Source organism: Haliotis cracherodii, unplaced genomic scaffold (genome assembly GCF_022045235.1).
Source record: "Haliotis cracherodii isolate W230 unplaced genomic scaffold, xgHalCrac1.p SCAF_26, whole genome shotgun sequence".
In the NCBI taxonomy this organism is placed as follows: Eukaryota; Metazoa; Mollusca; class Gastropoda; order Lepetellida; family Haliotidae; genus Haliotis; species Haliotis cracherodii.
In genome coordinates, this window is record NW_027266282.1 from 5,924,750 (window position 1) to 5,938,383 (window position 13,634).

Consider the following 13,634-nt stretch of genomic DNA (forward strand, 5'->3'; position numbering starts at 1 on the left):
TTTGAATGTATTCTGGATCCTTGCGCTTGTTCATCCTTCTAATAGTTTCTCTGTCTTTTTCTCCTTCATGAAAACCAGGTTCTTTTCTTTTCTCTTTCCTGGCTGCTGAATCTTTGTTTTTTTCTTCTTCATGAAAACCGGGTTCTTTTCTTTTGCTCTTTTCTGGCTAATTTGTCTCTATTTTTTTCACATTCATGAAACACAGGATCTGTTATTTTTGCTTTTCTGGATGTTGACTCTTTGTTTTTTCTGCTTCATGAAACACAGGATCTTTTCTTTCCTCTGTCCTGGCAGGTTTGTCTCTGTTTTTTTCCTTCTTCATGAAACACTGGATCTTTTCTGTTTGCTTTCCTGGCTAGTTTGTCTCTATTTTTTTCTGCTTCATGAAACACAGGATCTTTTCTTTTCTCTTTCCTGGCTGTTTTGTCTCTGTTCTGCTCTGCTTCATGATAGGCCGGATCTTGACTGTTTTGTCTTCTTCGTGCACATGCTCGCTCTGATTCACTCAGATAACCTTGAGACCTCTTTCTTCTTTCATAGTCTGCATTTTTTAGCCATTCCTGTTCACAGTAAGTCATATCTATCTGTCTTTTTTTCTGCACTGCAACTTTAATCTGCTCCTTCCGTTTATTTGCTCCAGTTGCTTCTGCTTTCTTACTGTCACTTTTCACGGTCTGGAACATGGTTTGATGTTGAAAGTACCTTGACATAGCTAAGTCTGTATTGGTTCTCTGTCTGGCTTAATGATGAGTTCTTTGTCTGTAAATTCCCTCCAGCAGACACTGACGAAGAGTTGCCTTCATTTACTTCAAATGGAAATGTTGAAATATGTCCTTCAGTGAGACAGGAGCATAAATGTTGCCTCATTTTAGATTTATCAAGCATCTGGTGTGTAGGATTTCTTTGCATGAGCAAGCCCAAAGCATTGGAAGTAGCAAACATAGCACATAAGGATGCATTTCCTTGACGCTGTGGCACAATATAATGTATGTCAGAGGCAACAACATTATGATACACAACATTGAGTTGGCGCAAAAGGGAAATAGGTCGAGATCTGTTTGGCAAACTGTCATACAGAAATATCTGTCCATCTCTTTGAGCTGAAACAACATATTGAGCATTACAGTAGTGAATTTGGACACAGTCTACATCTCTTGGTATTCTTGCCTGAGTGGCATTTATATTCTGCAAACTCATTGTATAGATGTAAGAGGGAATACACAGTCCATGGCTGTTGGAAACTGTGCCTTTAGAAGCTGTGTGATGTAATGCATGGTCTGGATGGCGACCATACCACTAACATCATTAGGATTCAAGCCATGAAAAATCTCAACATGGACTCCTTCATTCTGGAAAGAAATAGTGATTTAAGAAAAATAGTGTAATGTATAGCTTATATGAAAACAGCATTTGTAATATAATGTGACCACTTACAATATTAATTGACACTCCAGAATTTCAAAGCAAGCAGGAAAGTACAAGTTTAAAAATTAATGTGATGTATTCATTTTCACTGCAAACATGCATATAGCTGCATCTGCATATGAGTGTCTGAGAAATGGTTCAGAATAGATAGGTACACTCTGCTCTGTCACACTTTCTGCTCTCTATTTGGTCTTCCTCTCCCTCTCCTGTTTTCTCTTTAGTCTGTCTTTACTTGGCATGTTGTCTCACCAATGAGGAATCTAAAAAAAAAAGAAACAGTGTTTATTTCAACAAATACAGCTCATGATACTAAATAACACTTTCAATCAACTAACAGCTGCTAAGTCGTGAAGTGAAAATTTATAGTCTTGCATTTATATGAAAGGAAATATTTCTGTGAATAGATTATAAGCTGTTAAACCTTGAAGAGACAAAAAAATACACGTGAGTATATGGTGTTTCTGAGATGAAAAGGAAGCACCTTGTTTCAACAAAAAGTGCTTTTACATGAAATCAAAACATAAATATTACTAACACTGACAACTATTATGCCGTGAAGTGAAAATAACAAGCCTGTATGATTGTTAATATTAGTGCTGACTATTTCTAATATGAAAAGGGGAGCGCATTAAGTAATGAAGTAGAGCTCTCACATGAAACCAAACTACCATTCTTTGTACATTAATAGCTTCCAAGTCGTTAAATAAAAAAGCAAGTGTGTGTTTGTTAAAACTGACCATTTTCGCAATATATGACCCGATAAAGAAAGCACATTTACTCAAAACTTCAGTTCTTACATCAAACCAAAATTACATCCTTAGTAAACTAATAGGTACTTAGTCCTAAAGTGAAAACATAAGCAACTAAATAAAATCTACGATTTGGCTATTCATGCCATGAAAAGGAAAGCAGTTCACTTCAATATTACAACATTTTCATGTAACCAAAATATCACTCTTAATGGACAAACAGCTAGTCCTTGAGTAAAAGGGAGCAATTAAGTGTATGATTGTTAAAAGGTTAAGAGTCTTCGCTATTCCTGACATGCAGGTGTGGACATGACCACAGTCACGATATCGGATTCTGCGTGATGATCTGGAGAATTTGCTGAAGAATGCTGTGGGGAAATGGCTTCTTGTGACACACGTTCCTCCTCAGGGGCCAAGACAAGGTCATCACTATCATCTTCAAATAAGTAAGGGTCCTTATGTGGACTTTCTGTTAAAAGCCTTGCAGAGTCTGGTTTCTTTGCCAGCATCTTTCGCAGATAGTCCTGAAAGTTTACGATTCTTTGTGTAAGTGTTGCAACACGTGTCGCCAGTTTTGAATAGTCATCTTCAGCTGTATCACGTGGGAGGTATTCTCTGGCAGATGAAAGCTGAGCCATCATGGCATTCAAATGTCTGTTGACATCATCAAAGTTCCTTGACTGAAGTTTGAATATGGCAGCTGAGAGAGCCATGTCCAAGTTGTCCAGAAGATGGGTAACGTTGAAAGAGACATTTCCCAATGTAGAAAGCCTTGGTGACTTCTGTGGAGAACTGTAATTAGCCTGGCGTTTCTGGGGAGTTGTCTGTGGTGATGCCATTGGACTGCTGTTAACTGGTATGTTCATGATGATGAATTCAGTATTGCCTTATTTTACCAGGAAAAACTGAAAGATTTAAAACTAGTTGTCATACAACATGTACATTAACTATATCTTTCACTACTTCTGGTTCCATTTGAAAGAAGTTATTGATACATCTGGAATCTTCTCCAAAATGAAATATATCTGATCTAATAGAAACCTAAAAGTAGGATGATTAGACTTTACGGTAGCAGCATACGATGAAGAAGTGCTAATAATTACCATGCATGTCTACATAAAGCAAGACAAGTGTGACCCTGTTTATCTTGTATCTGACTGCCAGGATTTTCAGTAATTATCAACTAAATTCTGCATACTCTAAATATGCTTCTAAGTAGGTTTCAATATGTATTTTCTTTAATTGTAGAAATTATCATGGCATTCTTGATAAATGGGGTTCCACTGTGCATATGTAATATATGAAGACAAATTTAATATCAGGTTCGTGGAATCTAAAAGAGAAACAAAAAGCATGAAGCAATATTAGCAGTCAGCAATCATTTAGCCATGAACAGCAAGACATGATTGTGAAATCACCAGCTACTAAATATAGCTAGCTAACTATGGTAAGGGTTACGTGATGTTGGGATGATGCACTACATCTACAGTGGTGTTACACAACACAGAAAGAACCAGGAAGTTTAAGTGACATAGTCAATGATATATTAGAGGGTACAAACAGCCATCACCACAGGAAGTGGGGCATTATAGAAAGGAGATATACAAAAATGTACATAAAGGTCAGCTGTTTGTTGAGCTTGCTGTCCATGTTACCGGCACCAACTACGAGGAAGTAGGTTGCCATGAGTGCCATCAATTCCCTCAGATGGCTACGAGAAATAACTTTCCTTCTACCATTTGAACATGACAATAACATGACATTATTACAAATATATCCTCATCAACATTATAACTCGGGATATAATGAGAATCATCAGTCACAAATGTTTCCCTCAACATTGTATGCTGGGGATTGAATAAAAGAAAGATGATTACAGATTAACACTAATAGAAAAAAGTTCACACAGAAACACATCAGTCACAATTGTTTCACTAAACATTGTATGTTTGGGATTGACAGAAAAACAAACCTAAACATCTTGTTTCATTATATGTCAGGGGCTACAAATTAAAAAGATTAAAATCTACAAATAACAAACTGCACTACTAGTGAACGTGATTGATATGTGCATAAAGTTTGGTGAATCTCTGTCGTATGGTTTAGAAGATATGCTCCAGACGAGGACATTACCCTAAGTTCATCAATTTTCAATTTAAATAGAAAAAAGAATAAAAAAGAAAAAATCTGTTCATAGCAAAGGCACCACTATATTACCTGCTTGATAGGTGTAAAAACTTTTGAGAAGCTAAGTTGTATGGTTCGGGAGATATGGTCCGGACAAGAGCACTACCCTCAAATTTCCTAAGTTCATCATATTTCCATGGATACGACAAAACTAAAAAATTCTAAAAATCTCTAAATAGCAAAAGGCACTTCTAATGAGCCTAATTGGTAAGTGTACCAAGTTTTGTGAAGCTAGGTTGTACAGTTTAGGAAATATCATTTCTTTCGTTTGAGGTACGAATAAGAAAGAAATTACTTTCTTCTACCGTAGGAAAATACAACATGGTGTTGTGTAATAGTAGAGGGCGGTTATAAGGGGCTATATAAGGTCAAGCATGTATAGAGTGGTCATTCTCGCTTGCAGTGCGCCACTGAAAACTTTACTTTTGTTATGGAAGCCCAAACACCTATCAACGACAAGTTAGACGCCATTTTGAAACAGTTGAATTCATCTAAAGAAGAGATAGCGAAAAGTATAGATGAAAGTTTAGATCTAAGAGTTGCTGGTTTAAGAGAAGAATTCTCAAAGACAAACAAAAAACTGAAAGCAGGGAAAGATTACGTATGGTCACGCGAGGGTAATCACATTCAATAGTCTTTTAATGCAGAGACTTTAGAGACATTTAAACAAATTGAACGAGAACAGAAACAAACACCTAAAGATTGCAGATTCGTCCGACGGAGGCTGGGAGACCGTGAGGAACTACGTGTCCCGTGAATTGGCTGACGACTCCGACGATAATCGTCGCATCAAAAGCCATCAAGAAAATCAAGGCCAAGAACGCATGTAATGCACGTGCGCACCCATGTAGGTATGGACCACGACCCAGTCCATTGTAAACAGCGGTCAGCGACAGCACACACGGTCAGTCTGCTGCTGGTGGTTCTCAGCTTTTTCGTGCCCGTGAAGGTCAAAGGTCAACAGGGGCCTGCTTTTACTGCGGTAACTTCTCGCATTGGAGACGACATTGTCTACTCGCCAACGGCCAGACCCAGCCCAAGCTCAACTCAGACAAACAATCAACCAGGTGAAGTTCATCACGAAGAAGCCGGGACAAAAGTTAAGTCTAGTTTTGAATCTTCTTCACTCAACAATGATACATTTAGAATTACAACCGATTATTATGAGAATGAGCAGGGTCAGGCTGAGATTTGCGTGAAGAATAGACTTAAAGAGAATGTTTGTTTTTGGAAGTATATCGGAGCAACAGATTTTGTGTTAGACATTATTGAAAACGGGAACAAGATTCCGTTTTACTCGACTCCTCCAATGATGGATAAGAGAAATAACAGATCTGCTATTAAAAACAGTGACTTTGTTGATTCGGCCATTCAAGATTTAGTACATAAAGGTCTCATAGATGTTTGTGACGTAAAACCTCATATAGTGAGCCCTTTATCAGTCGCTACACAATCGTCAGGGAGGAAAAGACTTATTCGAGACTTATCTATTATAAATAAACATATTTGGAAAGCTTCAGTGAAGTATGAAGATTTGTAGATCAGCTTTGATGTATATTGAAAAAGGAGATTGGTTATCAAAATTTGACATTCATTCTGCCTATCATCATATAGACATTTATCCTGCACATACTGACTTTTTAAGATTTGCGTGGGGAGAAGGTCAGAATCGCATATTCTACAAATTTCTCGTTTTTCCCTTTGGCTTAACAACCGCCCCGTATGTTTTCACGAAAGTTACAAGGCAATTGGTTAAATACTGGCGGTTTCAAGGTCATAAGGTTGTAACATTTTTGGATGATGGAATTGTGTCTGATAAAACGAAAGTGCATTGTCTACAAGTGGTTCTATAAAGGATGACTTAATCAAATCAGGATTTGTTCCGAAAGTAGAAAAATCTTTGTGGGAGCCTCAACAATGCATTGAGTGGTTAGGTCTTATCATTGAAACTAAAAGTATGTCTTTGACAGTTCCGGTCAGAAGATTGGAAAAAGTTCTGAAAATGATAGATCGTTTGTTAGATATAGGCGTTCGAAGCAAGGTTTCTGTGAGAGATATTGCATCAGTGATTGGTCAAATTATTTCTATGAAAATGGTTACAGGCTTAGTGTGTCAATTGATGACTCGGTCTATGAGTATGCAAACATTAGATGTATCATCATGGAACGAAAGTATCAGATTGAATGAAGTTAGTATGCGCCAGTTAGAGTTTTGGAAGAGTAACATTCATAAGCATTCAAAATGTACTTTATCAGAAGCACAAGGTGTGACTCGTGTTGTATATAGCGATGAAAGTGCTTCGGGATATGGTGGTTACTGTGTTCAATATGGAAACCAGAGGGCTCAAGGTCAATGGTCACGTGACGAGGCAGAAGAAAGTTCAACTTGGAGAGAATAAACAGCGGTTAAGTTTGTATTACATGTATTATCCAGATTTCTAACATCCCAGAGGATAAAATGGTTAACCGATAACAGCAATGTGGAATCCATAGTATCTAAAGGAAGTATGAAAGCAGATTTGCAGGAAATTGCTTTATAGATATTTGACTTATGTGTGTCACATGTTATTCATCTGCAGATTCAATGGATACCCAGATCAGAGAATCAGAAGGCAGATTATATCAGTAGGATTGTAGATTATGATGATTGGGGTATAGCTACCCACATTTTCAATGAGCTCGAACGAAAATGGGGTAAATATGACATCGATAGAACCTAGCAAAACCTAACAGTTGATACCAAACTGTTCACTCGTTTCCTAGAATTGGTACGGCACGGGGATCATTTAGTATCCTATTACCGAAATGAGCGACACTGTTGTTCTCTCATCTATTTTAATCATACACAATATATCTCATTTAATATCTTGAAGCTGCCAATGAAAGCATGAACTCAATTACTGTGCAAATATAAGAGTTAATTTTGTATAAGTAAAAGTAGGAAGTTAGGAAGCAACAACCATGAGTTGCGATATGTTAGATGATTGCTTTGTATAACATCGGGTTATGCATGCTGTTCACTTTCATTGGTACTTGATTCTTCTTTGCGCAATAACCAGAGTATCTCACTGATTGATTGTTTGTTTTAAATTTAAACCAATTCGCATTTACATAAGTAAAGAAAATATCAATTAAATCTGAATACGTCAATGTGTCAATTTCTTGTTCTAAAAAGTACAGGTATTAGTATACATATTCCACTTGTTAATAATTTGTATTTGTAACATTTTTTTATTTTCTTGCATCGGTTGTACAATACATTTACAGTCGTAGTCTGTTGACTTTGCAAACGATATTAGGTTGAGCCCCCAGAAACCTTTTTAAACATTGCATATTTAGCAATTTCGTACCGTTTGGACAATATTCATACCAACAAATGTAATAAGTCGGTGGCAAAAGTAAATAAGTTAAATAAACAAAGATGGCGGATGCAGTAAAATTTCAAAGTTAAATCAGTACTTTTAAAAAATTGGGAATTAATAGCTTCAGCGCACCCGGCACTCCGCCAGGTCTGGGAGCAATACTGCTACAAACGTGCAATGTCTGACTCTTTTCCCATGTTGAGAAAAGCTTACCTTGTACATACTTACCTTTTGTAAAAGATAAGACATTAATTGTAACATTTATCACCTTGTTATGAGTTTTCGGATGCTGAATAAACATTCATGGTGTTTTCATATGAACAACTGTAAAACATCTCATTGACTTATAAAAGACAACGTTATCATAAAAACAAGCCATGATCGGAGTATTTCTGTGTGATGCCACACCCCTCGTTATAGTGCAAGTATTCGTGATAGAAAACGTATGTCCGGAAACTTAAGATTAGACAATAATAATATTGTGTTATGAATAATAATAAAGGCATGTTTGATGCTGAAAGCTCTGATCGAAAACAGGACAATCCGCGACGGTTGTCCGGAAACACGATATTTTTCGGAGTATTTTCTTTTAAATCTTTGATTATATTTTTACGCGGAAGATGATTTTTCCAATCACTACTGTTTTAAAAAACGCGATTTTCCGCGTTTCCGTAGATATTTCACATCATAACAATGTATACCGTACAATTAAACCGTACAAACCAAATTCAACACTTTTAAGTAATAATGATATAGCTTTCATCCTCTGTGCAATCCACTCTGTAGGCTAATCTGCTATGAACAGAACATAACAGAAGTTTAAATTTATTACTCATGAATCACGTTTTGTGATATAGAGCATACAATATGCATATTTATATTATATGCTATGCGCACGAGAGCATGTTAGAAATCACATCGCGGCATCCCGTACAAACCAATATTAATCCAACCTCAGCACAAATCTATTTCAACACTTTCAAGTGATTATGATAAAGAAGTCACCGCCAATGCAATCACCTCCGACTCCTCATCCGCTCTGTATATTTGACAATAAAGTCTACCCCATACATGAGTAATGATACGAACAGGGTGCTTGAAGAATGGAAACGATCGCACTGTGAACTTCTCAATAATCACTCGACTGAAAACCAATTGCCTGTTTCTAATATTAACGAAGACGAACACGATGAGCTAAATGCGCCCATCTCATTGGATGAAGTAAAAATTAACCATCAGAACATCGAAAAATGGTAAATCACCTGGTCCAGATGAGATCCCAACTGAAGTGCTCATCAGAAGTACTAATTGTGTACTTTTTCTCCATAAACTGTTCAATAGGTGTTTTAAAACTGGAATCCTACCATCTAGCTGTAGTAAAGGAATTATCTCCCCTGTTCCCAAATCAAGGGGTGATCCGTGGGACCCCCTGGCTTATCGAGGCATTACTCTCACTAGTTGTGTGTATAAACTCTACTGTGGTATTCTCAATCGAAGACTGACGAAAAATGTGGAAGACAATGATCTACTACATGATTCACAAAATGGATTTAGAAAAGGCCGGTCAACTGTAGAAGACGTATCTAGTCTTACATCCATAATAGAAACCCGTAAATCCCAACGAAAATCAACGTACACTGCCTTCATTGACTTCCGTAAAGCTTATGATAGCCTTGACAGAAACCTGCTGTAGGTAAAATTAACAGAAACAGACGTAAATGGCAACATGTATCAAGCTCTTGTCTCCATATACAAAAACCTCCAATGCTGTTTGCGAATCAACGGCCTCAATACACCATGGTTTGATGTTCGATGTGGTCTAAAACAAGGCTGTTCGCTATCACCGCTATTATTTAATATGTACATAAATAAGCTGTTAATTACCATTAGTAATTTGTCAATTGGGGTGAATGTCGATGATAACAAAATCTGTATTCTAGCCTATGCTGATGATGTCGTCCTCTTAGCCGAGAATGAAAATGATTTAAATGTAATGTTAGATGTTTTACATATGTGGTGTGAAAGTAATAAAATGACCGTCAATGTGTCAAAGTCGAACGTCATACACTTTCGACCTCCATCTACAGATAAGTGTACATGTATCTTTAAGTGTGGTGATGATGTCATGGAAATTGTGGAGAGTTATAATTATCTTGGTCTGCTCCTTACTGAGCAATCAGATTATAAAAGTATGGCTGCAGCTACAGCTGCGTCTGCTGGTAGATCTCTTGGTTTGCTTATTATGAACTTCTTGGTGGAATGAACTATCATACTTTTACAAAGTTGTATAACACAATGGTGTGGTCTACCCTAGATTATGGGTCATGTATATGGGGTGTGTATGAGTTTTCATGTGTAAATGCGGTACACAATAGAGCTATGCGCTTCTTTTTAGGTCTACGTAAATTTGCACCAAATTATGCCGTAATTGGTGATATGGGCTGGACACTAACATTTATTATGCAATGGTGTAGTGTTGTCAAATTTCATAGACGTTTGTGTGATAAAGACCCTGATCGGATAACATCAAAAATATTTGTAAGTAGCTATAACAAAGCACTTTTTAATAAAATAAATTGGGTTTTTAGAGTAATAAAAAAGCTCTCCGATCTTGGCCTTAATCAGTTTGCTACATCGCCAATAATTATTGTGCCAAATATGTAGATGCATCTGTCAAGAGTAAAATGTATGATATTTTTCGTACACAGTGGAGTGAGGATGTGTGTCAGCCACAAAGTGTAAATGGTACAGGAGGAAACAAATTAAGATTGTATTGTAATTTGAAGTATTTTTCAAATTGTGAGTTTTATGTTAGTAATTTTATCCCTCGTTCTTATAGACGAGCAATTGCTAGTTTTAGAAGTGGAACAACCCTATAAGGATTGAGACGGGACGATGCGATGGCACAGTTTTGAATGAGAGATATTGTTTTTCATATCAGAATATTTTAGAAGATGAATGCCATGTTTTACATAAATGCCCTTTATACAATGTTGAGAGATCCCAGTTACTTGATCTATGTTTTAACACCTGTCCAAATTTTGATATTCTACCTGATACTGAAAAGTTATGTTTTATACTGTCCAGCCATGATGTTTGCTATGTTGTGGCCAAAACCTGCTATTATATTTTAAAGAAAAGGAAAGGCATTTTATATCGTCGTTAAACACGTCTTTTTTAATATATATCTGTACATATGTGTAAATAGTATAAACAGTCTCTCATAACTCCATGTGGAGTGGCTCAAATCTGAATAAGATGCTGTATTTTATAATGTACATTTATGAGATGAAACTTAAATAAAAATCTGTCTGTCTGTCTACCAAGCACCGCGCCGGGGAAAGTACCAGCCGCCTCAATCGCTTACCCGTCAATATCATTGCAAGGAGAGTAAGGACTACGGCTAACAGCGAGAAGTACTATTTAAACATCCCAATAATGTTACACGCCACTATATTAGTTTTATTTGTAACTTGCTTATGATATTGATCGGCATTTTGCACATACAAAACAACCATAGAACAATACACAGCAGTTACCCCCCTTTTTCAACATTTACAAAGAAACACAGTGCTCAACTTAAAATACTTTATTTTGCACATATACAATAATTATACACGAATACATAACAATTATCTCCCTTTACTAATATATACAAAGAAAAACAATTTTGGAAACATCATATAAACAAAATTGTATGTTTTTGTATATGTCATAAATACAAACTTGTATATTTTGTATATCTCATCATTCCAAAATTGTATATGCTTTGGATATACCATCTTTCCAAAGCATATACAAGCTTGTATATGTGGAATTATTTTGCAGTGTTAAGTCTGAGTTTTACTCAAATTTGTGAAAACTCAGCAAAATGCATTTCTCAACCAAAATGAGTTCAATTTTCGTCTGAAACTGAGTTCGAAACCACGTGACCCGTGAAGATCTGGGGTAGAATACTTGCCGTAAAAGGCGACTATGCATGTAAAAGGCGACTAACGGGATCGGGTGGTCAGGTTCGCTGACTTGGTTGACGCATGTCATCCATCCCAATTGCATGGATCGATGCTCATTATCTCAATCACTGGATTATCTGGTCCAGACTCGATTACTTATACAGACCGGCGTCATATAGCTGGGATATTACTGATCACGGCCTTAAACAACAAACCACATGTTAACGTTTCGAGGTTGCGTGATTAGAAAACACAATCCGACTATCACTTTCATGATCTGGTAAGCGACGCTTTGATTTGTCGGATGAAAGTTCGTTCTGACATGACCCCTAATGGGATGCCCTCAGATCTTTGTTTAGCGACAGCGAGAACTAAGATCTGATTTTAATGAGATTGAGTATCATCTTACTTTGATTAAGTCATGTAAATATTGGAAGCTTGTGACTTTATCACATATGTAAACAAATATTCTTTTTTCAAGAAGACAGCCAGTCATTCGAGATTTTCAATAGTCTCAGTCTCAGATTAGTTCCTAGTGTTTGTTCAGTGATATTTGCCTATTTGTTTCACATACTAAAAAAATGGTGCGAGCCTGGCGGAGCCTAAACCTACCCATCTCCAAATCAGAAATTAAAAGTGTCAACAAACAAAAAATCACCAAAAAATGGCATAACCTATATCAAAACCCAAATAGCCAAATCAAAAAGGTTCTAAAATAAACCCTAACCAAACCAAAAATTCTACATCCGTCCAAAAAAATCGACAGAGTAATTACTAAACTCCAAACAGGACGTACCAACCTAAATAACCACCTTAAAATAATAAGAAAACACGCAACAGGAACCTGCCCACATTGCAAACAACAAGAAACCCCAGAACACGCACTCATACACTGCCCCCACTACCTAACACACCGAACCACACTACAAACCACCCTAAATCTAAATAAGGCTCTTACTCTAGAAGCAATCCTAAACCCACAAAATAAAATAGAAAAATTCAAAGCCTTAGGCGTATACTTAATCGAAACAGGACTAATAATTCGCATTTAGAACCTCATTAAACTACCAAAACCAAACCACATAATCAAACTAACAAACGTCCATACTCAGCTGCCTTAGTTCGCCCCCCAAACCCTCTTGGCATTTTTTCCAAATCTCAAAATTTCCAAAATTCTACATAAGCAACCACTAAAACACCCCTACTGGATTGCCAAACAACTTTTTTCCCTTTTCGGAAACACATTAAATGGCTTGGCCGGGCCCGTGTGCGAAATACGCTGCTGTCGGAAAGCGTACGTAAAATCTCAAATATAAGTAAGTAAGTAAGTAAGTAAGCGGAGCCCTGTTTGATGAAACAGAAGGTCAGTGTTTGATATTAACTGTAGGAGTTGATTTTGGAAATGTATTGCAAGTTCTAATTTGATATTTTGGAAATAGATCAGTGGTGTCTTGGCCCTATAGCACTCCGTCTCTTCTCATCTTCATCATCCTATAAGAACATTTCCCTTGTGTGGTTCTTGCTTCCTCACAAAGTTTACTTTTTCTGTTTTTGTCCTGCTTGTACATGTTAAGGCCTCGGTTAATTTTGGCACTGTATGTAGTATCCCACAAAGGGATATTAAGACATCCACCGAACTACGAACATGTGCATGCGCCTTGACCTTACGATATTACGCATGTGCACAGACAGCGTCTAAAACGCGAGAACGCGAGATCGCGAGAAAATGAAATGTCGCATTCTCGCGTTCTCGCGATTTTGTGTATTCGTGGCCTAATTTCACAAATCGAGATTGCGAGATTTTTCATCATGTCCAAATGTCGCATTCTCGCGTTGTCGACTTTTGACAAAAAGTGCTAACTTATAAAAAACTACAAGAATGCGAGATCGCGAGAACGCGATATTTTAGCCAAATCTCGCGTTCTCGTGTTTTTGGTATAATTAGTTCGTTTCCAAAGG

At 37.0% G+C, this 13,634-nt stretch overlaps 1 pseudogene; it reads left to right on the forward strand.

The window, feature by feature from the left end:
- Window positions 1-5,911: 5,911 nt before the first annotated feature.
- LOC139472952 (uncharacterized) lies at window positions 5,912-7,080 on the forward strand (annotated as a pseudogene).
- The last annotated feature ends 6,554 nt before the right edge of the window (window positions 7,081-13,634 follow it).